The 13,239-nt window shown below is 46.9% G+C and overlaps 1 protein-coding gene across 1 annotated transcript in view; it reads left to right on the top strand.

Moving 5' to 3' along the window:
- The window catches only part of PLXNA2 (plexin A2), a 210,089-nt gene that overhangs the window by 84,191 nt on the left and 112,659 nt on the right, over positions 1-13,239 (top strand). The gene's annotated exons all lie outside the window — the stretch shown is intronic.

Here is a 13,239-nt window from a genome sequence, read left to right as displayed (position 1 = left end):
TGCGTGCATGCATGCAATGATTTATATTTTCATATTCCAAAAATAGTGTATGTTCATTCTAAAAAAAATTAGAGGACCAAGATAAGCAAGAGAAAGAAAATTACAAACACCTGAAATTTAAAGATTTTGCATACAGAAAAGGCAGGATCAAATAAGTGTTTTAAGAAGATTAATCTGGCAGCGTTGGGTAAAATAGATTAGAGCAGGAATATGCTGGAGGCAGGGAGATTTCTCAGGTTATTGCAGAAGCCGGGAGAAGAGGCAATAAAGGCTCAGACCAAGCCCATTAGCAAGGGAAAGAGAAAGGTAGTCCTGTGGATGTGGCCGCCACTTCTCTCTGTTACCATGCCTTTTCTGTACCTGGTATACCTGTACATTTTAAAAATGAATTTTCCTTTTGCAATGGTGGGGAGTCTCCTGTAATCAGGCATGATATCCTCTCTTTCCTTACCCGTTCTTGTCTTAAGCGAGCTGTGCTCATGGCTCTAAACCTCCCCTTCCATCCAAGTGACTGGAAATGCCATTTGCAGCATTAATGAAAGCAAAAGATTACTGTTCCAGATTATGAAGTGCAGAGCCATTTTAGGCCATTGAAAAGAATGAGTTAATTAAAGAGGGTAATAACCCTCCCAGGCCCCGACCCTTTGCTCTTTTTTCCAGACTGCAGGTGGCCTTCTTTGTCACGCTGGAGGGGACAGCTATATGATCTGTTTTATGTTCCAGGGCTTATCTCCAGAGGGTCCACCCCCCCGACCCCCCGCTCTTTCTAGACATAATGTTTAGTCCCTTCTCCCGCATTGTCCTTCTATTTGACTTAGAGGGAAACCGAGGCCCCAGAGGACAAGAGAATGAAAGCCAGAGCAGCTTTGGAATGAGGCCCCTCTAGCTTTGAGATCTGTTCTGCAATTTACTATCTGTGATTCTGCTCCAGACACTTTTGTCTCTAGATACTTTTTTTTCTAGATAACATTTCTCAATCTGTGAAATGGGGAGGTCTGCCTCATAGTGTTTTTTGTTTTGTTTTTAAAAACACTTAAGGTCCGCTTTTATTTTTGCTAAAATGTTACTTTTACTTCCAAAAAAAAAGTTGTTCCTCAAAAAAAAATTTGAAAAACTTGAACAAAGGGCAAGAGACAGATGTTGATATTTACAACTATATAATTAAGACAAATGAAACTTGTTATGTTCTTTGAGTTCAACATTAGATATAAATGAGTATTTCATTTTAAAAACTCTGAAAATAAACCTGCTTTACACAGGGAATATTGTTGTGTAAGTGCATATGGACTTGCTTGACACGTGATACTTCAGATGCCCTCTATCTAAATGGTTCCCCTCACGGGGTTTTAAAGAGTATTCATGTTTTTAATTCCCAATCTTTTTCACACTAGTTGACATAGAATAGATGCTCAATAAATATGTTGAACGGAATTGATGAAGGGAGATAAGTGATTCAAAAGGCCTATGACTATCCAGTCTCAGAAAGTGCTAGTTTCCTTTCCCTACCCTCTCCAGGGGACCTGGGGTGGGCATTTCCAAGGTAGTTAACCTGCCTACTAATAGGCCTGACTCGGTTAATTCTAACCATGCCCTATTCCAGAGAAATCGTTCCCAATTCAAAAAGTTTAGATTCTATCCTGAAACCAGTAGGATATCGGTAGGCACATAACCTGTGGGCAGTACCTTGAGTGGAGATTCTGAGAGCCCCACATTGCTAGAGCTCTGAGTAAACAGATACATATTTGGCCAAAGTCCCTCATCATCCTTTAATAATTCCTTCTGCTACTCCTCTACACTACCCCCTCCCCAACTCTGTGCGCTCCACGCGAATTATTGCTTTGCCAGCTGCGTGATTCGATTTCATCTGAGGCTGCTTAATGCTCGGCTGTCCCTTGCTGTGTTTCTCTTATTGTTTCCGAGAACAATCAAGTGCTTCCTCCGCCCCTGGCAGCTTCATCTTGTTCCTAGAGCTCCCTGGCCTGCCTCTAGTCCAGACTGGAGCAGCCTCTAAAGGTGGGGCTGGCCTGAGGCTGCCGAATTGCCTGACATCATTTACTTCTTACCAGCTCGTGTCCCTTCCCTGTCCTTGGAACTGCAAAGTCCTCCCGGGCAGGGATCTAACCCAGAGATCTAGCTTCTTTTCACTTCCTAGGTTTGATGTCACGCTCTACCGAGTGGTAAAGGCCCAAGATGGGGAGGTGGACTGCAGAGGTTGCCGTAAGCCTTAGGGAGGTGGAAGTAGCGGCTCTTGCCTCAGTTCTGAGCAGCATGGAGCAATGATTGCTTGGCCATCCTCCCTGGCTGAGGAGGGGCAAAGAAACCACAATATAGAAAAGGAAAACTGACCCCTGGAGCTCCTGTCATGCCCAACCTCCCTCACCCTAACCCCTGGACCCATACCTCACTCATAGTAAGTGCTCAATAAAAATACTACATCTGCTCCCTTTATAAGCCAGACTGTCATAGGTTCTCAATGGCCCCACGATGCAGAACAAGTGGCTCCTTTCAGGACCCCTTCCCACATTCCAGGAGAAAGCTGTCCGTGGCCTGGGCCTCTGAAATCAGGGATCCTCCGGCCCCTTGCACTCCTCTGCTAGCTCAGTCCACCCCCAGCTTGACATCTAGGGCAGATTCTTAACATGCACAGAAATAGAAATAATTGTACATTGAAATACCAGTTTCCAGTGTCAGAGCTCCAGCAACTGACCGACAACTCACAGGGGACCAGTGCACAAGGCATCTGTGTTTGTATGGGGGTGGGTGGGGGCTGGGGGGGAGTGTGTAGAAGTGTGGGGGCGGCAGGAGTCCTCAAGTCTTTGCAGACCTAAACTACCTCGTGCCCCTTCAGGAACAAGAGAGACCCTGGGCCCATCTCCCCTCCTCCTCTCCTCTCCTGTCTCCATGCAACACACAGGCCAAGTTTTACAGACTCCGGACCTCCCCCACCCCCCGCCCCCCAATTATCTAAGCACTTAAGGCCAAGCTCCCGGCCCTCCTCCAGGGAGACTCCACTGCAGGACTGTGACTCAACAGGGTTCGCTGGCATCCCCACGGCTCTGCGAAAGAGAGCCCCTCCCCCCCCCCCCCCCGCACCCCCCGCCGACGCCGCTGATGCCCCTGTGTGTGTAGAGTGTGTGCGTGTGTGTGTGCAGGAGAGAGGCAGAAAGAATCTCAGGGACCGAATTTACCAAAGACTTCAATCTATAAATAATTCGGGTCATGAAGCTCGACAAAAATAAACTGCAGCTTGAATCCTCTCCCGCGCAGCCCTAAATGCACAGCTGCGGGTACACTCTGCTCGCTCATTAACTCACTCCGCGGTTCAGCCTGCGCAGCGCCAGGACTTCGCCACCTTTCCCCTCTCTAAAGGTCTGAACGCACGTGCGCGCACGCTCATTTCCCAGGCAAGCCCACAGTTCTGAGGCAAGGAGCGAGCCAGGTAATAAAGGTCTCCTCCAAAGTGAATTTTAGGACTTAAGGTGACAAGCCCTGCTGAATTTGATGGTGAGCCCTCCGTAACTCCACGTCAAAAGTCTCATTCTCTCCAAATGCTCAGGTCTGAGAGATCACGTTTCCAAGAAATCAGAGCTCAGACACAACAATAGCACCTTTAACTTTATACCGAGATTTACATTTTGCAAAGTAACAAGTTTGGACTCAGCCCCTTCCTCTTAGGCATCACCTCCTCCAGGAAGCCTTCCCCTAAGGGCTTCCTTCAGGCCGGTTGAGGTGCTGCCCCACCCCCATATTCCTCTCCCCTGGATCCCCATGCAGGCCCCTTCTGATGGGGGTAGCCCGTGGGGCCGGTGAAGACTGGTTTGATTGTCCATGTCCCCAGTCCTGAGGCTTCCCGAAATGATCCTGTATCATTTATCACAGTGCCCTCAGCTCTTAATCCAGAACTAGCTCAAAGTGGACAAGTAATAAACGAATATTGGACTTTACTGAAATTCATATCTAATAATTCATTATACCTGACAATGTCCTTTTTGAACTAGGAAGGGCAGGATTCCTTATTTGGCAGTGTGGAAATCACTACACAAACAAGGGAAGTGCCTCGCCTGAAGTCACACAGCCAATTAATGAGAAAGTTGGGATTAGAACTCAGCCCTCCAGACATGAGCCAGTGCTTGCCCCTGCGTGGTGGTGCCTCTCAAAGCACTCTAATTCCTGCTGAGAGGCCCAAGGAGAAGATCTGCAATTCTATTGTTCTTTAGCAGCTCTTGCAAAAATACACATATATCTATATTGAAAATAATAAAAAAGTGATATTAAAGTGTCAAATCCCAAGGAGGAGTTCCGTAATTTAGGGTTAACCAGAGAAGAAATTGATGCACAAGGAAAAGGATTCGGCAGGGCCTGTAGGTAAGCGAGTTAATTGGATATGGTGATTTGAATTGGATGTTCAAGTAAAGAGGTGGCCATTAATTTCTGTACAGACATAGCTGTGATTTAAAGGAAAGATACTAATAGGATTACTATTTCATTCTCATTTCCAAGGGGCCCCTCCCACATGGAAGACCTGACAGTAAATCTCCTTTGGATTTCAGCTCATACCCTCCTGCCCCAAAGCCAGCCCTGATAAACTGACATTAGTCCTCAAGCAAGGTTCCCCCAAATTAGGTTCTGAGTTTATTGATGGCCCCAGAAAACACTTGGTTATCCTACTTTGATTTTGGGGTCTAACGTAGGAAGGGTGGATAAGGAGAGAATTTGGTCTCTCATGCTACTCATCAACCCTGTTCTTAGCTGCAAAGAATAGCTGTGTTTGCCCATCCACAGCCTCTCTTAAGAGTGTCACAAAGTGGCTAAGAATGTAAGCTCTGAAGCCAGCTACTTTCGTGTGGATCCCAGGTCTGCTACTCTTTTAGCTGTGTGGTCCTGGAAAAGTCACCTAACTCTCCTTGCCTCAAATTTCTTATCTGTAAAATGGGAATCATTATAGCATCTTCCTCAGGGGTTCTTGCAAAGATTAAATGAGTTCATTTTTGTTAAGTGTTCTCTACAGCTCCTAGTCCATTGTGAAAGCTGTATGAGTGGCAGGTACTATTAAATTCTTTAGGTGAGCAGAGCCCTTGAGAATTCGAGTCCACCCCACTGTCTTCAGGCAGGGCTACATGTAAACTATGGAGCAAAAGGGTTCAGTCTGTGTTGAAAGCCCTCCTGAGAGGTTACCCTTTCTCTAGTCAAGTCTCCTCACGGCAGGAGTTCTTACTAGAGCTAGCCTAAAACTCCTGGTGCTACACTTTAGGTGCATTTTGTCTTTTGCAGGTCTAAGTAAAGATTCTCCTCTCCTGTAGCAAACTGCCCTTACCCTGATCCTGTGCAATCACAATGGCCTGGTATCTTCTTTTTTTTTTTTTTTTTTTTTTTTTTTTTTTAATTTTTTTATTTTTTATTGACTTTGTAATAATATTACATTAAAAATATATATGTGAGGTCCCATTCAACCCCACCCCCCTACCCCCCCTCTCCCCCCCCCCCAACAACACTCGTTCCCATCATCATGACACATCCATTGGATTTGGTAAGTACATCTTTGGGCACCTCTGCACCTCATATACATTGGTTCACATCATGGCCCATACTCTCCTCTATTCCATCAAGTGGGCCCTGTGAGGATTTACAATGTCCGGTGATTACCTCTGAAGCACCATCCAGGGCAGCTCCATGTCCCGAAGACGCCTCCACCTCTCATCTCTTCCTGCCTTTCCCCATACCCTTTGTTCATTATGTCCACTTTTCCCAATCCAATGCCACCTCTTCTATGTGGACATTGGATTGGTTGTGTCCATTGCACCTCTATGTCAAGAGGAGGGTCAGATTCCACCTGGATGCTGGATGCAATCCTCCCATTTTCAGTTGTAATCACTCTAGGCTCCATGGTGTGGTGGTTGTCCTTCTTCAACTCCATCTTAGCTGAGTGTGGTAAATCCAATAGATCAGATTGTAGGTGCTGGAGTCTGTTGAGGCTCAGGACCTGGCTATCACATTGTCAGTCCAGAGATTCAAATCCCCTAAATATATCTTAAACCCCAACATTAACTGCACCTCCAGCACATTAGCATGAAAGTCTTATGAAGGGAGATCCCATCTGAGTCCAGATTCATCACACATAAACACCATTTCCAAAGAGGGGCCATCTGCCCTGGTAGTTAACCCCATCGGCCATGACCATAACTCCCATGGGTCTCTTTAGCCCTCAAAGGAACCAATATCTGGGGGTTGTATCTGCTTTATCTGTCTCTCTGACTCTGCTCAGTTGTGCATGAGGGCAAACCTTCTGCCAGCCTCCAGACTCTTTTTTAGAAACTCGTAGCCATATAAACTCATTTCTCCTTTCCATTTCCCCCTTACTTTAGGTCAAACAGCATTTTAAAGTCATGGTATTTTATGTAGACATGGATATTCTGCTGATCCGCATTGAACCTTCCGTATAAGGTCATTTTCCAGTTGCATCATCAGTTGGTAGTTGATAGTGGTCCCTTGTTGCCAGGGAGGCTCATCCCCGGGTGTCATGTCCCGCGCTGGGGGGAAGGCATTGCATTTACATGCTGAGTTTGGCTTCGAGACTGGCCACATTTGAGTAACATGAAGGCTGACAGAAGGAAATTCCCAGGCACAAAGTTGCTCTAGGCCTTGTTCTTATTTTGGGTTTATCAGCTCACAAGCATAGTCATTAGCATCTGGGGCTCACTGTTGAACCCTCACTCCCTCCCGGTCCCCACCACTGTACCTGGGAGACTGTCGCTGCTCCCCTAGGGTCCACGACAGAGCACCACTGGCCAGGAACCCAGTACCCCCCCTACTGTGGTTTTTAATTGTTGCCACTATGAGTATATCCAAACATTACCATGCACCCTGGACATATGTTCTGTACAGCTCCCTGTCAGTCATATATCACCTGTCATTGGTATCCCATATGGCCTGGTATCTTCTGCATGCCCCCTGAAGTCAAGTCCTCTCAGCAGAGGAAGAGTCCCACTAAGAAAACATGTTCACATGACTTGCTTTCCCCGCCCTCCTCTGCCCATGATCCCAGTGCCTGCACTGCCCCGTTGGGTGTCGGGACCTGTGAGCTGGAGTCTGACGATGCTGTTCTCTTGGTTTGGATTCATGGCCTATTTCAGTTTAGAGTGGTCCTTGCGGTTGTTGAAATCTGGCCCTGAGGATGCAAGCTTAAAAGCTGACATCGCAGAATAAGACTCAGTTAATTAGATTTTTAACATCCCACTCTTGTTTTGGACTACCTGCCAGTCTTACCACTTCCCATCCTTTGTCTGGCAAGGCTGGAGAAGGATGATTTTGAAACTCAAACTTTCTGTCCACAACAGAAAATGACAGAGAATCATATGCCTGAACTAGAGTAGCAGTCTTCTCCCTAGTTCCTCATGGAGCATTCTCCCCATCTAGCCATGTACTGTCCTCAGATCCACATCGCTGGAGCTGGTTTGAGCCCAGGCCCTATGCTGCCTAGGTGAATGAGAGAGCCTAGAGGAGAGAACTCTAAAGCCCTTGCAGCACCAGCAGTTTTTAAGTCTGTGATATGCACTGAGCAGAATGTTTCTTCCTGTTTTCCAGAGAGGAAAACTGAAGCTCAGAGAGACTTGATAATGCACCTGAAAATTCATGTATCATTAGGCAAAAAAATCAAACGTAGGTAAGGACAGAGTCAGGCAAGAAACCCTGGAATCCTGAAACCCAGACCTACATAGCAAAGAGAATTAGGGAGGGCAGAGGGCTCTGCTGAGCTCCCTGCCTTCCTGTCTGCCAGCCTCTACCCCTGCCTCATTCACCTTGACCCCTGGCCTCCTACCCCACCCCCACTCTCTGTCTTCCCAGACCTGCCATAGTAGTTATTGTGGAGGATTATGCAAGCTTGTGGCAGGAAGTACCTTGTGAGGGTAAGTCCAGAGGCATAGACTTCTTGGCTGATATTGTCCTTGCTAGGAACTTAGACTGCATGGAGTAAGATAGCTTAATTCAGGTTCAATACCAAGAGCATTTTCTGTTCTGGGTTTGCTTTAGTTCTGACATTTGAGAGTTATGTAGGTTTGATTCTGGCTTGAGCTGTTTTTATTAAATGATGGGGATGACTAGATTGGGGTTGCAGAAAGGGGAAAATAGCCTCTGATTAGGTCGCTGATTCAGTAAAAAGCTAATGGCTGGGACTGGTTAGAGCTGGAATTCCACAGAGTATATGAGGGTAAGTTCCCTGGGGTTCAATGCCAGCCCAAGCCTGGCCCCCAGGCACTGTCCAGTCCAGGGGCAGGGCCAGACTGGGAGCCTCCCTCCTCTGACTCTGTGCCTGTGCCTTGCGTGGGAGCTAGACAAGTGCCAAGGCGCGTGGAGAGGGCGCTGCTCCAGCTGGCAGAGGCTTAACCAGCCTCTCCAGGCACGGAAACCCTGGGCCAGACCTGAGGAGGGGGCTGGTTCCCGTTCCAAGAGATTGAGGAGAGCTGCTTCTCTCTTGAAAGGAGCAGCTGTCATGGGGAGAGAAGTGAGAAGTACTGGGTCAATTCCGGGAGACAGAAAACTGAGGTCAAGCCAATCGGAAGTCTTAAATATCTCATTTTCCCTCTCCCTCCTGCAATGGCCCGAGATCTTTTGTGGACTAAAAGCTACCACATTTCTGGAAGGGCCTCATGGAAATTTGGGGCCTGTCCATCTAACATGCTTTGAATGTTAAGGGAGGGGGGTGGGATTTTAATTGTGGGGCATTCTCCAGATAGAGATTTTTGTTCTTCCTTCTACTTGAATCGCATCATCTGAATTGCTCTGGGATGGAGGGTAGTAGCCTCAACACCATAATAACATCACATCGCTGACCCCCAGTCTTCCTCTACCTTACATGAATGAAGTAAACCATCTCTTACCCCACCCCTGGAAGGAGGGGTTTTAGTGACAGTTGCCATGACAACCCCTTTGTACAGCAGAAAGCTACTAGGTAGCCAGAAAAAAGGGCAAGAGTGGAGCTTACGGGAAAGAGGAAAGAGCAGTCGGCAAAGCTAGGCAACCCATAAGGCGAGTTACTGGGGGTAAGAGTGGCTGAGAGCTAAACTTATTGGGTTCCATTGAGGTTACCTCCTTAGCATCAAGCCCAGAGCCTCCCACATCACCCATGAAAGCTGATGAAGAGGACAACAAAGCCTGCCTGATCCCAGGCCTGACCCTTTGCTCCCTCCCCACGGTCTAGGCACAAGGTGTCAAGCAGGAGTCTGTCATTTCTGCCACTGGAAACTCCAGGGTCAAAGTTCCTGCAGCTCATGGTCTGCTTCCCACCCCCACCCCCACCCCCAGTCAACCCCATGCCCTGCCTCGGGCCCCTCCAGTAACTAATTCTCAGGAGGGTAGAGGAATAGGAATGGAAGCCCTGATCCCACTCCCTCAACTCTGCAACAAATAATGTTGTTGGCCCTCCCCAGTCTGCCAGGAATGCATCTGTTCACCCATCCTGGCCTGTTTATCGTGGCATCAGGTTCCAAGCTTGGCCCTTGGGGCGAATCAGTCATGATCTCTGTCCTTAGGAGCACTCAGTTTGGTGAGGAGGCGTGGGCAGAGGGAAGGAGATGGTTAGGAGTACAAGAGAGAATCCACAGGCAGAAGGAAGGGAAGCTTTAATCTTAGAATCTTCCAGAGAAAATGTCCTTTGGCCTCACTTGTATTTAGCACTGAAGAGTCCAGGATGCTTTTATCTGTTGGTTCAGCATTCGCATCCCTTTAACAAATATTTCTCAATCATTCCCTTTCATCCATCACCAGCTAAGTTCTCAGTCCTTGTTCTAATCATTGGAGGGTTATGAGAGACAGAAAACACATCCCTGCCTTCAAAATGTGGACAGGACTTAAACACGTGAAGCAATTAGAGAACAATCCAAGCAGGCTGTCAGTAAATGGTAGCTCGTACACATACAATGAGCAAATGATTATAATCCTAGGACAAAACGTCTGGTAGATAAAAGGGGCCTCAGGGCAGGCACAGTCAGGTTGGGGCAGATTCCATGGAGGCGGTGGGACTGGGGCAAGAGGGTGTCTAGGCAGAGCACAAGCAAAGAACAAAGACAAAGAACGGGGGTAGGGGATCCTGGTTGAGAGTCAGCTGCTGTGCTGGGAACAAGAAACCTGGGGTGGGGCACATTCCAACCAAGGACTCCTTGCCAACCACTTTTTGTATGGCCTTAGGGACTTTCTCTGAGTCTCCGTATTCTCTATAGGGCAAGGGTTCTTAGCCAATCAAGTGCAAACCACAGACCCCTCCTCAGAATGTAGAGGCAGATAGTTTTATGACACTCAACTAGCATCAGGTCTAACAATTACCATAATTTCGAGGTATGGATGAGCGTTAGTGATTTTTCAAGATATGCAAGCAATTACTACTGTAATATATTGTATACATTCATAAATGAAAGAAATCCTAGATTTCAGTTACAGGTCAGAGAAAATAAAGCTAATAAGCTGATTTTTTTTTTCAATTCAAGCTCACGGACCCCCTGAAATATTTCCACAGACCCCTTGGATATCTGTGGACCCCTGCTTAAGAACCCCTGATGTAGGGGTTAGACTAGATTAGTGCTTCTCAAACCCCCTGACTGGCATCATTAGCATCATCTGGGAATTTTTTTAAATGCAAATTCTCAGGTCCAGATCCCCATCGAATCAGAAATTCTGGGGGTGGGACATAGCAGTGTACTTCACCAAGCCCAGCGCCTGATCCTGATGCACACTGGTTTGAGAACCACTGGACAAGATCAGAGCTTCTCAACCCTGGTTACTCATTAGATTCACCTAGGGAGATAAATTTGAAACCCAAGATGCCAAGGCCCCACCCACAGAGATTCTGATGAATGGATCTGCCCTGCCATCCATATTTTTTGAAACTCCCCAGATGATTCTCATGTGCAGTTAGAGCTCAGAAGCATTGTACAAGATGATGTCCAAGACCTCTCTGTCTTACTCTCCTGGGATGGATTCCGAGAGACTGAGCTGAGATGCCTGGTTCACTGTAACTCGTGGGGTAGATTCACAGACATTTCAGGGATATGTTTTAGAGCAGAGAGATCTTTCTTTCTTTTTTTTTTTTTTATTTTATTTTTTTTTTAATTATTTATTACATTATTACATTAAAAAAATATATGAGGTCCCATTCAACCCCACCGCCCCCGCCCCCCACTCCCCCCACAGCAACACTCTCTCCCATCATCATGACACATCCATTGCACCTGGTAAGTTCATCTCTGAGCATCACTGCACCCCATAGTCAATGGTCCACATCATAGCCCAGACTCTCACGTTCCATCCAGTGGGCCCTGGGGGGATCTACAGTGTCCCGTAATTGTCCGTGAAGCACTATCCAGGACAACTCCACGTCCCGAAAACGCCTCCACATCTCATCTCTTCCTCCCGTTCCCCACACCCAGCAGCCCCCATGGCTACCGTTCCCACACCCATTCCACATTTTCTCTGTGGACATTGGATTGATTGTGTCCATTGCACACCTATGTCAAGTGAGGGCTTAGATTCCACATGGGTACTGGGTGCTCTCCTCCCACTTCCAGTTGTAGACAATCTAGTCTCCATGTTGTGGTGGTTGACCTTCTTCAACTCCATGTTAGCTGAGTGGAGTAAGTCCAATAAATCAAAGTGTAGGAGCTGAAGTCTGTTGAGGCTCTGGGCCTGGGTGTCATATTATCAGTCCAGAGATTCAGATCCCCTACATATATCTTAAACCCAGCACCAACTACAATTCCAATAAAGTAGCATGCAAGTCTTGTGAAAAGAGATCCCCTCTGAGTCCAATTCCATCACGCAGAAACACCAGCTCCAAAGAAGGGCCATCTGTCATGGCAGTGAACCCCTTCTGCCATGACCATAGGACCCGTGGGTCTCTTTATCCCTCAAAAGAACCAATACCTGGGGTTGTATCTACCTTATCTGTCTCTTAGACTCTGTTCAGTTGTACATAGGGGTATTCTTCTGACAACCTCCAGACTCTTTTTTAGAGACTCACAGCCTTATAATCTCATTTCTCCTTTCCATTTCCCCCTTACATTAGGTCAAACCGCTTCCCGAAGTCATGCTATTATATGTAGACAGGTATATTCTGCTGTTCCGCATTGAATCTTTAATTCAAGGTCATTTTCTAGTTGCTTCTTCAGCTGGTATGTGGTAGTGATCCCTTGGTGCCAGGGAGGCTCATCCCCGGGTGTCGTGTCCCACGCTGGGGGGAATGCATCGCATCTACACGCTGAGTTTGGCTGTGAGAGTGGCCACATTTGAGTAACATGAAGGCTGTCAGGAGGAAACCCCCAGGCACAATGCTACTCTAGGCCTTCTTCTTATTGCAGGTGTATAGGCTCAAAAGTGTAGCCATTAGTATCAAGAGCCCACTGTTGGGCCCTCCTTCCTTCCTGGTTCTTGCCGTTGCACCTGGAGGATTGCCGCTGCTCTCCCAGGGCCCACAACAGTGACCCCCCGGCCAGGAGCCCAGTACCCCCCCAGCTGTTGTTTTTAATTGTTTCCACTATGAGTATATATAGACATTACCATATACCCTGGGCATATGCCCTGTATAACTCCCTGTCAACCATATATATCTTGTCAATAACATCCCATATCAGTATTCCTCCGCTGCCATTGTTGAACCACTCTGTGATCCAAAACTTCCCGTAAAGTGAATCCCAACATGATGTCAGCTTCAGAAGAGTCTTAGATCACCGAAATTCATATATACAATATACAGTATTTCCCCAGATCCACCATAAAACCTTTTCCCTTCCACAGCAATACTCTTTTAACTTATTCATATCATATTTCCTGAAACTGATGTACAGATTCCGAAACTATAGTTTTCGAACAAGGTGACATTTGTGCTTACTATGTGGTCCATACTTTAGGTTGTACAGTTTTCTAAATTTTTTAGTTATCCTATGTTTTGTCTTATGGTTTTCATTATTAGTCTGTCGTCCCCTATATGTTTTTGGTGTAATATTAGTTGTTTTATATTCATCCTCGTGTACTCTCACATAACTCCTCTTTTGCCCCCTTATTTACCTTTGTTCCATCCATTGCACATCCATTTTCCCCTCCCCTTAGGGCCCACAACGCCTGCCAATCTAATGCCCTGGGAGCCGTCCTTTCTCACGAGAGATACAGTTCTCTCTATTCGACGGCATTAGTCTTCCCCAGGATATGGGTCCACCCCACCCAATGGTAGAACCCACCTTGGCAAAATGAGCCTTC

The sequence above is a fragment of the Dasypus novemcinctus genome, chromosome 13, assembly GCF_030445035.2.
Source record: "Dasypus novemcinctus isolate mDasNov1 chromosome 13, mDasNov1.1.hap2, whole genome shotgun sequence".
Classification (NCBI taxonomy): Eukaryota; Metazoa; Chordata; class Mammalia; order Cingulata; family Dasypodidae; genus Dasypus; species Dasypus novemcinctus.
This window is presented reverse-complemented; position numbering and strand designations above follow the sequence as displayed.